This window comes from Salvelinus sp. IW2-2015, linkage group LG28 (genome assembly GCF_002910315.2).
Source record: "Salvelinus sp. IW2-2015 linkage group LG28, ASM291031v2, whole genome shotgun sequence".
Taxonomy (NCBI): domain Eukaryota; kingdom Metazoa; phylum Chordata; class Actinopteri; order Salmoniformes; family Salmonidae; genus Salvelinus; species Salvelinus sp. IW2-2015.
The window spans coordinates 2,056,878-2,069,230 of record NC_036868.1 but is presented as its reverse complement, the minus strand read 5'-3'; the positions used below and the strand labels follow the sequence as shown (position 1 = coordinate 2,069,230).

At 42.6% G+C, this 12,353-nt stretch overlaps 1 long non-coding RNA gene across 1 annotated transcript in view; it reads right to left on the bottom strand.

The window, feature by feature from the left end:
- Positions 1-11,737: 11,737 nt before the first annotated feature.
- Positions 11,738-12,353, bottom strand: part of LOC139023245 (uncharacterized) — a 36,211-nt gene continuing 35,595 nt past the window's right edge. Inside the window, exon 3 of the long non-coding RNA XR_011474393.1 lies at positions 11,738-11,822. This is a non-coding gene — a long non-coding RNA (uncharacterized lncRNA). The remainder of the gene's footprint in view (positions 11,823-12,353) is intronic.

Below are 12,353 nucleotides of genomic sequence, written 5' to 3'. Positions count from 1 at the left end.
TTACAAGCAGAAGCTGAAACAGGAAGTACCGCAATTTGCTCTGTTGAGAAATGGTCACCAGAATCAGAGGTTATGCTACAGGACTGATTTGCTAGCTCTGATTGGAATATGTTTAGAGACTCCACCAATAACATTGACGAGCTAACCACTTCCATCACCGGCTTCATTAGAAAATGCATTGCGATGTCATACCCACGGTGAGGGTTCGCTGCTTCCACAATCAAAAGCCCTGGATCAACACAGAAGTTGGCGCTAAAGAGCAGGGCTACGGCACACAGAGCTATCGTAGACAACCCTGATGCTGCAGTCCATTACAGATTACAAAGGAAGACCCAACCGTCATCTGCCCAACGATGTGTCTCTACCAGACAAACTCAATGCATTTTATGCACGCTTTGACAACATCGAGCCGGGTGTGAGGGCCGTCACCGACCATGGGGATTGGCTGAACTCGCTCTCCGAGGCCGACGTGAGAAGGGTCTTTAAAATCAGGTCAACACCCGCAAGGCCATGGGGCTGTATTCCAGGGTGGGTTCTCAGAGCACAAAACAGCTGGCACTGTTCATCTTATATCCTGTTGCCTAGTCCCCACAGTGGCCCTGTACATGGAAATATGCTATTGGATCTGACTTAAATATTTCCTGTATGCTTATTTACTTAATTGTGTATGCTTATTTACTTAAATTGTGTATTTCATATTCTTATTTCTCGTGTGTGTTTTTTTCTAGTAATACATTGTTATTAATTATTGTATTGTTGGGGTTAGCAAGAAAGGCATTTCACTGTACTTGTGCATGTGATATTAAACCTCGATGACGAAAATGAAGTTGAAAAGTAGTGGAACTGCCCTGTGGAGGTAACAGCGTTCGTCAGTATGTTTTTGGAACATGAGCAATGTATAGACCTACAAAATAGATGCACTCGCAAATGAAAATAGACAAAAATAGACAAACAGCATAAGCTTGTGCGCATACACATCAGGAATTTCTCATCATAGTAACTGACACATAGGTATTCTGAGTAGAGGAGGAATCGGCTTTAAAAACCGCACCTGTATTTCCTGTCAACACCTATAGCTATAATTAAAACCTGTATTTCCTGTCAACACCTATAGCTATAATTAAAACCTGTATTTCCTGTCAACACCTATAGCTATAATTAAAACCTGTATTTCCGGTCAACACCTATAGCTATAATTAAAACCTGTATTTCCTGTCAACACCTATAGCTATAATTAAAACCTGTATTTCCTGTCAACTGTACAACCAACTGAATTTTACCCAGAGCTCCTGAGTGGCGCAGCGATCAGTGGGAACCACTGCTGTACAGTATGGGTTAAGGCCACACAATGGCATAATCACAATATATACAAGCTCTTGGACAATAACAATATACATTGTGGTATTTTTGCTGTTTAGTGAAGAGTACATAGACAAAGATGGTAACAGTTATGTCATCACATTTTTTATATTGTCGTACCGCCTGCCCCCATACTAAAGAATAAGCAGTGCTGCCCTTTTGTGAGGGCGCTTGTTTATCCCATGGCTGGGTTTTCTGTCTTGGGCAGAAGCATAATGCCGGTCTGTTTGTAAAACACAAGGGTTCTCTTGAGGGGGTTTGCCTGGTGCACCACAACCAGAACAAAAGATCACCAAATCAGAGAATAGAACAACACAGTCCGTTCCACACAGCACTTCATCCACCGCTTCCTCCCTAGCCTGGTCCCTGGTTATTCTGTAGAGCCAACTCTTATGACAATAATCACTGGCGTTGGTCAGACTGGGTAAACAGATCTTGGACCAGGCTACTTCTTATTCCGCCCACCCTCTAATATGGCTATTGTTAACAAGCAAATTATATGCAAAGTGGATTTGGATTAACGTGCAGGGGATCAGACTCACGTGGTGTGTGGTTGGTTTTGTATCACCGTCAACACCTTTAATTGTGGTCATTCCTTTCTGAGAAAGGAGTCATTCAGTTTGAGCTTAATATCAGAAGCTGTATCCTAATTGGCATGTTTCACCCATTCCTCTCAGCTGATGTGTAGTGAAGTGTCTGGTGCAGACTAGCTGCCATGACATCAAGGTGGGTGCTAGCTAAACATCGGTGGTGGATGAGGTGAGTTACAGCGTAAAGCACTGTATAAATTAAATCCGGTCTTGTTATTATCACCATACAAAAGAACACCTGCAAGACAGTTTTCACATTTCGGTATTCTAACATGCTGAGAGGGATTATGCAAGATTAACTCCTCGTGTCCTCCTCGTGTCCAAATATTTGATTAATTTGTGGGCTGCGGACATGGCAGAATAACTGAGATTCCAGTCAGGAGTCATTCCAAACTCCTTATTGTAATTCTGCAAATTCCTGGTGAGTGTCTGTCTCTAGGGCTGTTAAGTAAAGTGGATGTCTGATGTGAAATGAGCAGTGGTGTAAAGTACTTAAGTAAAAATATTTTCTTTGGTATGTGTACTTTACTATTTATTTTTTGACAACTTTTACTTCACTACATTCCTAAATAAAATGTACTTTCTACATTTTCCCTGACACCCAAAAGCAGTCTTTATATTGTGACTGCTTAGCAGGACAGGAAAATGGTCCAAATCACACACTTATCAACAGAACATCCCTGGTCATCCCTACTGCCTCTGATCTGGAGGACTCAAACACAAATGCTTTGTTTGTAAATTATGTCTCAGTGTGCCCATGGCTATATGTAAATAAAAAAATAAAAAAGAACAAAAAAAGATTTATGAGGTTTGCTTAATATAAGCAAATTGACATGTATTTTTTATACTTAAGTATATTTAAAACCAAATACGTTTAATCAAATAGTACTTTACTGGGTGACTTTCACTTGAGTCATTTTCTAAGGTATCTCTACTTTTACTCAAGACAATTGGGTACTTTTTCCACCACTGGAAATAAGCCAGTTAGCTGGCCCCGCCCTCTGCCTCTCTTCGTGACTCCCTCCAGAAAACATGCCCTCACCAGGGAGGTAAGGCACAGCAACTGGGGCGAAGCTTTACCCCAGCCTCTCTGGGGCTTGTGTGGGCAACTAGAGATGTGCGTCGCTGGATTGTTGTGTTACACACTTAAAACAATAAATGATTTGTGCAGTGTTTCATGGCAGAATGGTGTGTGTGTGTATAAACCAAGTTCAGTGATAAAGTTGATGAGGTAGGTGCCTCAGTCCAACATCTCTTATAAAAGAACCATCACGAGGTCGTTAAATCCTCACAATTTGCATTTATAGTTTGTTTTGGAGGCAACCAAACATGGGAAGTAAATTACCCAAATGAGGATGAACACTGGGAATTAGGAATTCCATTGCCATTTTGCATCTCGGAATTTACCAGGTTCTTACCCCCAGGTACAAATTACGACAAAAGGCGCAGTACAGTACTCAGCCGATGCAACAAGTTCTTGATCATTGCCAGTAAAAAGAGGGCAGTCGTTCTTTTCACTCAGTGGTAAGGAACACTGCCTGCACTGCTCTGTGAGTGGACTTTATTTCATGTGTAAAAAACCCAAGAATCTCCACCTCTAAATCCATAATTATGACAATGACGTGCTTGGGAGTATTGCAGTCCAGATGCACTAAAATGGCCTGCTGGGTAATTTGACTACTTGGGGATTATAACTGAGTCATCCTTCTTTGCGTTCTTAATACCAATCCGCCCTCCCGCTACAACAGATAAAACACAAATGTGCTTGAGTGGCCTTTCATTTTTTAAAGGTCACATGCAGCTGTTTTTATCTCAATTTCAAATCATTTCTGGGTAACAATTAAGTACCTTAATGTGATACTTTTCAATGGAAATGGTCAAAAAGTAACAAAAATAGCTTCTTAGCAAAGAGCAATTTCTAAAGCTAGAATTTAGCTAGGACTGTCTGGTAGTGGTCTAATTGGAGAGGTGAAACCTGAAAACTAGCTATTATTGGCAGAGAGTTTAACTCTTTCTTATTGGTCTATTAACCAATTTACTGCTTGGTAATGTCACTAGGCAGGCCAAAACTCCATCCCACCAAAACAGCCTGAAATATCTGGTAGTCTTTTCAAACAACTCTTACACTAAAAGGACATTACCATAATTTTCACAACCTCATAGTATGGAAGTATATATAAAAGACAGGAAAATCACATTTTTGACTGCACTGGGCCTTTAAGGGGAATCTCCTGACCATCTGTGGTAATGGGCTTACAACTCTACCATTCACACAACAAGAGTGCAGCATCAACGCAAGTTTGTCCTCGCAGCCCAGCTAGATTATAAAGATATACTGTAGAACGAGGTTAATGCAACGTAGTAGACAAGAGTCTACTACGTTGTTAAGACCTTAACTGTTACCTCGTTGAAAAATAATGGTTCTGATAAAGTCATTGACAGTCTTCGGAACAGACCTTCCAAATGAATAGTAAACCAGGGAGTCCTTTTTACCACACAAATATAGAAAACCAAAAGAGAATGTTTCCATTTTTCCTGCATCAGATGGATACAGGATTAGACAACCTATTATATAATGTACAGTTTTCAACTTTTAATGTATGTGTGTCAGACCACCGTGTGACCCAAAACAACTACTGATGACACACACAAAATACGTAGCCTGCTCCCAGATCTGTTTGTGCCATCATGCCAACTCCGCATCACTTATTGTCATGCCAAACCGGTTTGTCTCGACAATGAGCAAGAGTTGTCAAGAGCACAAACAGACCTGGAATCAGGCTACAAAGTAGGTGTTTTAAGTATATGACCTCAGCACTAACGTTGCTCTACCTGCATCCAGGATGGACGTAATGGGATGAACTTTGTTGAAATAGTTTTTGGCACTTGCAGAACAGTGTGGGTCAGTGACGGTAGGGTGAGGACAACTGACCCTCGTAGGACTGTCTCTCAGAAAGGGACATGTTCATCTCTTGGAGTCATTCCCAGTCTACTGGCCCTATTCTTGCTCAGACCAATGGGGCCAGATTAACCTAATCCTTGCTGCTAGGTGAGGTCAAGAGACCGGCTCTTGATCCTGATGCAGTGGTGTCCCCTGGGCAAGGGCCCACTAGTAGCTACTGAAAAAGCCATCGGCTTTCAAATAAACTGTAACCTTGGCACACTCCTAGGCTCACAGCATTCCCTCACTTGGTTCACTTCACCGTGAGTGGTAGCATATGAGACACAGTAAGTATAGGAGACAGGGGGACAGACAGAACTATAAAACGTCAATGAATGCAGACATCAAAGCCAAAGTATAGCATTTCAAAGAGAGAAGGAATGTGTAGGAGCTCTTTTTTGGGGTCCCCACAAACCAAGACACATTTCTCGAGGAAGAGACAGATGATTGTGACTCGTAACTCTTGGCAAAAGGAAGGATCTCCAACTAGGGCTTCCTAATAGAGTCAAAAGTGGCCCTGAAACGCCTACCGTGGCCCTGAAACACATACCGTGGCCCTGAAACGCCTACCGTGGATCTAAATTTCAGCTGGGAAGACCATTACTGCTCAGATGCATGTGGATCCCTGTGGCGAACACGCATTGGTTATATTACTTAATAGTTATGAAGTGCGTGATTATTTATTTTCTTCACCCGGCCTGCACCTCGCTAACTCAGGTGTGGGTTTTCCTATTCCAGGAAAAACACTCAAACAGCCCTATTATGAGCGACCTCTGCCCTGAGGGCTGGCCTAGGAGCTGTAGAACATAGGTGAACTCTCCAACTGCACTGTGTGTCCTGCGACTGCTACCAGCTGACAGGAAAACAAAAACAGATTACCACTAAATCTTATTTCCTCTCACAATGATCTAATGCGAGTTAAAAACCCTGGCTTGGTCCTATAAAAAAAAAAAAGCCTCCCTAAAAATGGAACTGGGCTCATACATGACTTATTCATGAACATTTCTGATCATCTGTTGATACGGTTCATACATTGCAAATGATAAGCGCATCAATATTCCAGGGCCAGTGCTTACGGACACTAAAAAACAGACACTAAAAAACCTTATAGTCTTTACAGCCTAGAACCAATGCTGCTTTCATCACAGTGTGCCACAGAGGCTGACCTTAGTGGTAACCATCGACTTGCTTTTTTCCGCTCTCTAATTCAATTCTCAAACTGCGGTCCCATTTTGTTCCAAATTCCACAAATATTATTTTTGGGCAGTTAGGCAGTGACTCCATTTTCACATTCACCTTTACATTTGAACTAATAACTGATCATGCATTAGAATGATAGGATGATCTATAGATGGATCGGTCAAGGTAATACCGAAGGAGGTGTGGCACTGTTACTTAACACTGTAACTAAGAGGGTCTCGTACCCTGAACATGTGACCCGAGATTAGCGACTTAGAGTAAAGTTACAACTGGAATCCACAGACAAAAGGCTGGTGTGTGACAGACTCCAGACAGCAGATACTCCATGACCTTGACTATCTTGTTATAAATTGCTCCTTGTCCTCTACACAGGTAGTTTAGAAGTACAATATGCTGCTGGATGGTGGGATAATTTATCACCATCTGCATTATTTACCAGACAGTAGGCTGGCTCTCTGAAGTCACATAGATGGCCTCGTCACTCTCTTTTTTACATGATTTTATATTAAGCGCTCTTACAAAACCTCACGCCGTACCAAACGTCCGTTAACGACCTTTAGACGTACACTGCAGGTCAAAAGTTTGCGAACACCTACAGTACTCACTCAAGGGTTTTTCTTTATTTTTACTATGTTCTACATTGTAGAATAAAAAATAAATAAATAACACATATGGAATCAGGTAGTAAGCAAAAAAAAAGTGTTAAAACAAATCTAAATATATTTATTTGAGATTCTTCTTTGCCTTGATGACAGATTTGCACACTATTGGCATTCTCTCAACTAGCTTCATGAGGTCGTCACCTCTCTCAACTAGCTTCATGAGGTCGTCACCTCTCTCAACCATCAAGCGCTATGACAAAACTGGCTCTCATGAGGACCACCATAGGAATGGAAGACCCAGAGTTACCTCTGCTGAAGAGGATACGTTCATTAGAGTTACCAGCCTCAGAAATTGCAGCCCAAATAAATGCTTCAGAGTTCAAGTAACAGACACATTTCAACATCAACTGCTCAGAGGAGACTGTGTGATTCAGGCCTTCATGGTCAAATTGCTGCAAAGAAACCACTACTAAAGGAAACAAATAAGAAAATTGAGAATTGCTTGGGCCAAGAAACACGAGCAATGGACATTTGTCCTTTAGTCTGGATTCCAAATTGGAGATTTTTGGTTCGAACCACCGCGTCTTTGTGAGACGCGGTGTGGATGAACGGCTGATCTCCACATGTGTATTTCCACTGTAAAGCATGGAGGAGGTGTTATGGTGTGGGGGTGCTTTGCTGGTGACACGGTCTGTGATTTATTTAGAATTCAAGGCACACTTAACCAGCATGGCTACCACAGCATTCTGCAGCGATACACCATCCCATCTGGGTTGGGCTTAGTGGGACTATCATTTGTGTTTCAACAGGACAATGACCCAACACACCTCCAGGCTGTGTAAGGGCTATTTAACCAAGAAGGAGAGTGATGGAGTGCTGCATCAGATGACATGGCCTCCACAATCCCGACCTCAACCAAATTGAGATGGTTTTAGATGAGTCGGACCGCAGAGTGAAGGAAAAGCAGCCAATGAGTGCTCAGCATATGTGGGAGCTCCTTCAAGACTTTTGGAAAAGCATTCCAGGTGAAGCTGTTTGAGAGAATGCCAAGAGTGTGCAAAGCTGTCATCAAGGCAAAGGGTGGCTAGTTGAAGAATCTCAAATATATTTTGATTTTTTTAACACTTTTTTGGTTACTACATGATTCCATATGTGTTATTTCATAGTTTTGTTGTCTTTACTATTAGTATACAATGTTTAAAAATAAAAAATACAAATAAAGAATAACCCTTGAATGAGCAGGTGTTCTAAACATTTTGACTGGTAGTGTACGAGATACCATACCCGGTCTCAGGGATGGCTAACTCTGGAAATCCCTCTGGTCTCCTCAGAGTTAGATAAAACTGCTTTTAATTTATTTGCACCCCATGTATAGAACAATGTACAGAGTTCCTTACAACAGGATCTTATGGTGCCTCTTAGGCAGTCCTACATGTTGATTGGGGACCTCCTTGCTTATGAATGTGATTGTTTTTCTTGAATGTATTTGTATTCTATTGTATTTTGTAAATCGTGTATATGCAGGGCTCCCTTGAGAAAGAGACCCTGGCCTCAATGGGACTCCCTGTTAAACAAAGCAAAACAATTATAATACAAAGATAAATCCTCTCTAAGGGACACGTAACTGTCTGACAGTGTTTTCTTTTTACAAATATATTTTTTGTGAGACAAGGGCATCAATGAACTAAACATGTGATATTTTCACATACAAATTGCCACTTTTTAGGGGTTTTCTTGTAGGATTAGTTGTAGTCTTGTAAACCAAATAGGTAGCATAATCACAATTCATTAAAGCATGCTGAATATGACTAATGAATAATGTAAAGTTGATAAAACCCCACATCAACTTAGTGATTTGCTCACTATGAGGCTTACCATCACAAACAAATACATTTTTAAAAGGATAACAAGTTCCATATACATAACAGAAGCTTCCCATTAGTGGAATCAAATATTTAAAAAGGGTACATTCAATGTCCTTAAAAATGACTACAAACCTTAATATCCTTCCTCTGGAAAAACTCCCAAGAAAAATCCTTCAAAAATCGTGATTGATGTCTTTAAAACATAATCAAATCCCTCTTTTATGAAAAATGTTCAACCCTCACAGCATTCCCATTCATCAAATCAGATTGTCTGTATCCTCAGCCAAAACACACCTGCCTCCCTTCGCTGGTGGAAAAACTTCTATCCAATTAGTGTTAGTTCAGAGGGAAGTGACAGCATAAAGCCTGCGGTCTGTACTGATCTGCAGGCAGGCTAGAGGTTCCACTCACACTGACTGCAGTCGTAGACAGCTCAGTACAGCGGCAGCCAGCCTATCCCTACTCTCCTGAAAATGTCTGGAAGGTTAGGGCTTGTAAAAAAACAACAGTGCATTATGTATCTTAAAGTGTGATGTGGAGGATATATGTCTAAGTGTTTACAAGGTCACAAACTAGAAGGAATGGTGGTGGGGGAAAAAATCGAATTTGACTCAATTATTTAGTCAAATTCTTAGTCTAACAATATACTGTAGTGTGGTTTGGCATTAAGAGACAGGGTTGTTAGCAGAGGCACTTACAGTAGCCTGCTGTAATCAGATAAGCAGGACACCAGTGAAGTGCAGCCAGCAAACTCCCCCTGGTGCATTCCTTTAACAGTACAGTGGAGCTTCTAAGTAACTTGGTATTCGTACATAACACACATCAGACGCAATATTACATTATTTATGTACAATTACCTAAATAGTACATCTGAGTGAGGTATCACATGAGTGTACTGCAGAACAAATATCCTATTTCATGGCCAAATATTATCCACTTGACTCACCCAATCAGAGAATGCAATATTAATATATTAATGCAATATATTCTATATAAAATCACATCAGAACAATTCATCCATGTTAGAGTGTAGAAGAATGAGGAAAACATTTGCCATGAACAAAATGTATGTCCCTGTACATCCTACCTAACTTTCCATTGGGTCTGTTAATGGCTCCTGTTTACACTCACAACATACTAGAAGGCTTGTATAGTACAGCCTGCCCACCAAAGCCACTTAAACCATTTACCTACTTTAAGTCTCGCTCTCGCTCTCTCTCAGCAACATAAGTTCACTGCCACAGACACCATTGATTGGTCAAAACATTGAGTCTCCAAACGGTTCAAGCACACAGAGGGGGGCAAAAACTCCCTTCACCTTGTGTACCAACAGTACACAATTCACAGCGCTGTGTGTTGCTAGTTGCTGTCAACTGCAGCTTCTCCCAAAAACCACAGCAATCCTTGCTGACTTGATAAGTAGCAGTGTAAGCAACATAAACAGTGTGAACATGATATACTATAATATACCATGCTAACAGTTCTCTGGGCATTCAAATCCAACAGTTCTCTCAGACATTCAAATGTCTGAGCTGAACAGTTTGGGGTTCAAAAACTGCTTTCCAACCATGTATCATGTCATGTATGCTTTGCAACCTAATAGTCTGGGCAGCAGTACACACTTTATTTCTGACTGGAACTGAATATACAGAATATCTGCAAAGGGGCTTTAAATATGAGGTGCCATGAACTTTGGATTCTCAGAGCTGGTGAGCCTGTTTGGACAAGAAGCCTGGTTTCATTTATACGTCTGATTTATTAAAAACGATATCAGAGGTAATCCTCCCTGAAAGCACGTGTTCCACCGCAGTTGAGACTAAGACTTACAATAGATATGAACCTATGAATATTTGAGCTAGTGGGCTCTCAGACCTACTCCACAGCCAAACCGAATTTGGTCTATGTTCTTTCCATGTCTGGATGTAAGTGTGGAGCATTCTCCTGCCAGGGAGAACACTGGATGGGCTCTAGAGACTGTAAAAACAAGCCATGGTACATACTGTACAGTATAGTGGTCAGATGTGTATCGAATTTCATGTCAGTCTTTGCCGCCGTGAGGACGTAGGAACATCGTCAGGGCGTCTAATTTTACATTTTTTTCTTGATCTCTTACATTCTTCCTCGATACTATCCTGACCACCCACCCACTCTTTGGAAACCTTGGTGATGAGCTGATGATTGCTTGGAAGACGCTTGCTGGGTTTGTGTAATGAAAGAAAGCAGTCTGACAGGCATCGTGCTGGGCTATCGCTCAAACAAATCATCCCTCGGCCCGAGGAGGTATCTGCGGAATGCCCTCCTCCCTGCGTCTCATGGGCCAGGTGATGCTATGAGATGAGGTATCTACGGAATGCCCTCCTCCCTGCGTCTCATGGGCCAGGTGATGCTATGAGAGGAGGTATCTGCAGAATGACCTCCTCCCTGCGTCTCATGGGCCAGGTGATGCTATGAGAGGAGGTATCTGCGGAGTGCCCTCCTCCCTGCGTCTCATGGGCCAGGTGATGCTTGAGAGGAGGTATCTGGGAATGCCCTCCTCCCTGCGTCTCATGGGCCAGGTGATGCTATGAGAGGAGGTATCTGCGGAATGCCCTCCTCCCTGCGTCTCATGGGCCAGGTGATGCTATGAGAGGAGGTATCTGGGAATGCCCTCCTCCCTGCGTCTCATGGGCCAGGTGATGCTATGAGAGGAGGTATCTGCGGAATGCCCTCCTCCCTGCGTCTCATGGGCCAGGTGATGCTATGAGAGGAGGTATCTGCGGAATGCCCTCCTCCCTGCGTCTCATGGGCCAGGTGATGCTATGAGAGGAGGTATCTGTGGAATGCCCTCCTCCCTGCGTCTCATGGCCCAGGTGATGCTATGAGAGGAGGTATCTGCGGAATGCCCTCCTCCCTGCGTCTCATGGCGCAGGTGATGCTATGAGAGGAGGTATCTGCGGATGCCCTCCTCCCTGCGTCTCATGGGCCAGGTGATGCTATGAGAGGAGGTATCTGGGAATGCCCTCCTCCCTGGCTCTCATGGGCCAGGTGATGCTATGAGAGGAGGTATCTGCGGAATCCCCTCCTCCCTCCGTCTCATGGGCCAGGTGATGCTATGAGAGGAGGTATCTGTGGAATGCCCTCCTCCCTGCGTCTCATGGCCAGGTGATGCTATGAGAGGAGGTATCTGCGGAATGCCCTCTCACCTGCGTCTATGGGCCCAGGTGATGCTATGAGAGGAGGTATCTGCGGAATGCCCTCCTCCCTGCGTCTCATGGGCCAGGTGATGCTATGAGATGGATGGAGAACCAGAATTCAGTCTTCACTCCATGTTATCAGAGGCAACCCACAGCAACACACTGGGACTATCATACAAAACAGGTTAACACAGTAACCAAGACTGCCAAATTGATCAAAAGAGTGAAACACAGTGTAGGGAAATTGGTCTAGTTTCAAGGGTATTTTGTCATAATTCAGGCCAACATTCAGTTTCAGTGAGGGGAAGACTTATCTCCGTCTCTTCTGTGGCATTTTCACACATTCTGCTTTACCCTGCATTGATTAAGCTCTCTGAATTCTGTAGAGTGGTTATAGTGGGCTAGCTAATCAGCTCCATTTCAGATGAAAATGCAACGTCTGGCATAATGTCACCAAAACACTCTAGGTAAAAGGTGCTGATCTTTAATCTCCTTTCAAATGTGCTGAGAAAACATTCCCGGAGCAGGCATTTAACCAGCCAACAAAATGTTCTCAAACATAATGTGCATTAATAATTCTGTTAATGCCATTTATCTAACCAAATTCCAATGTCAAGAGGAGA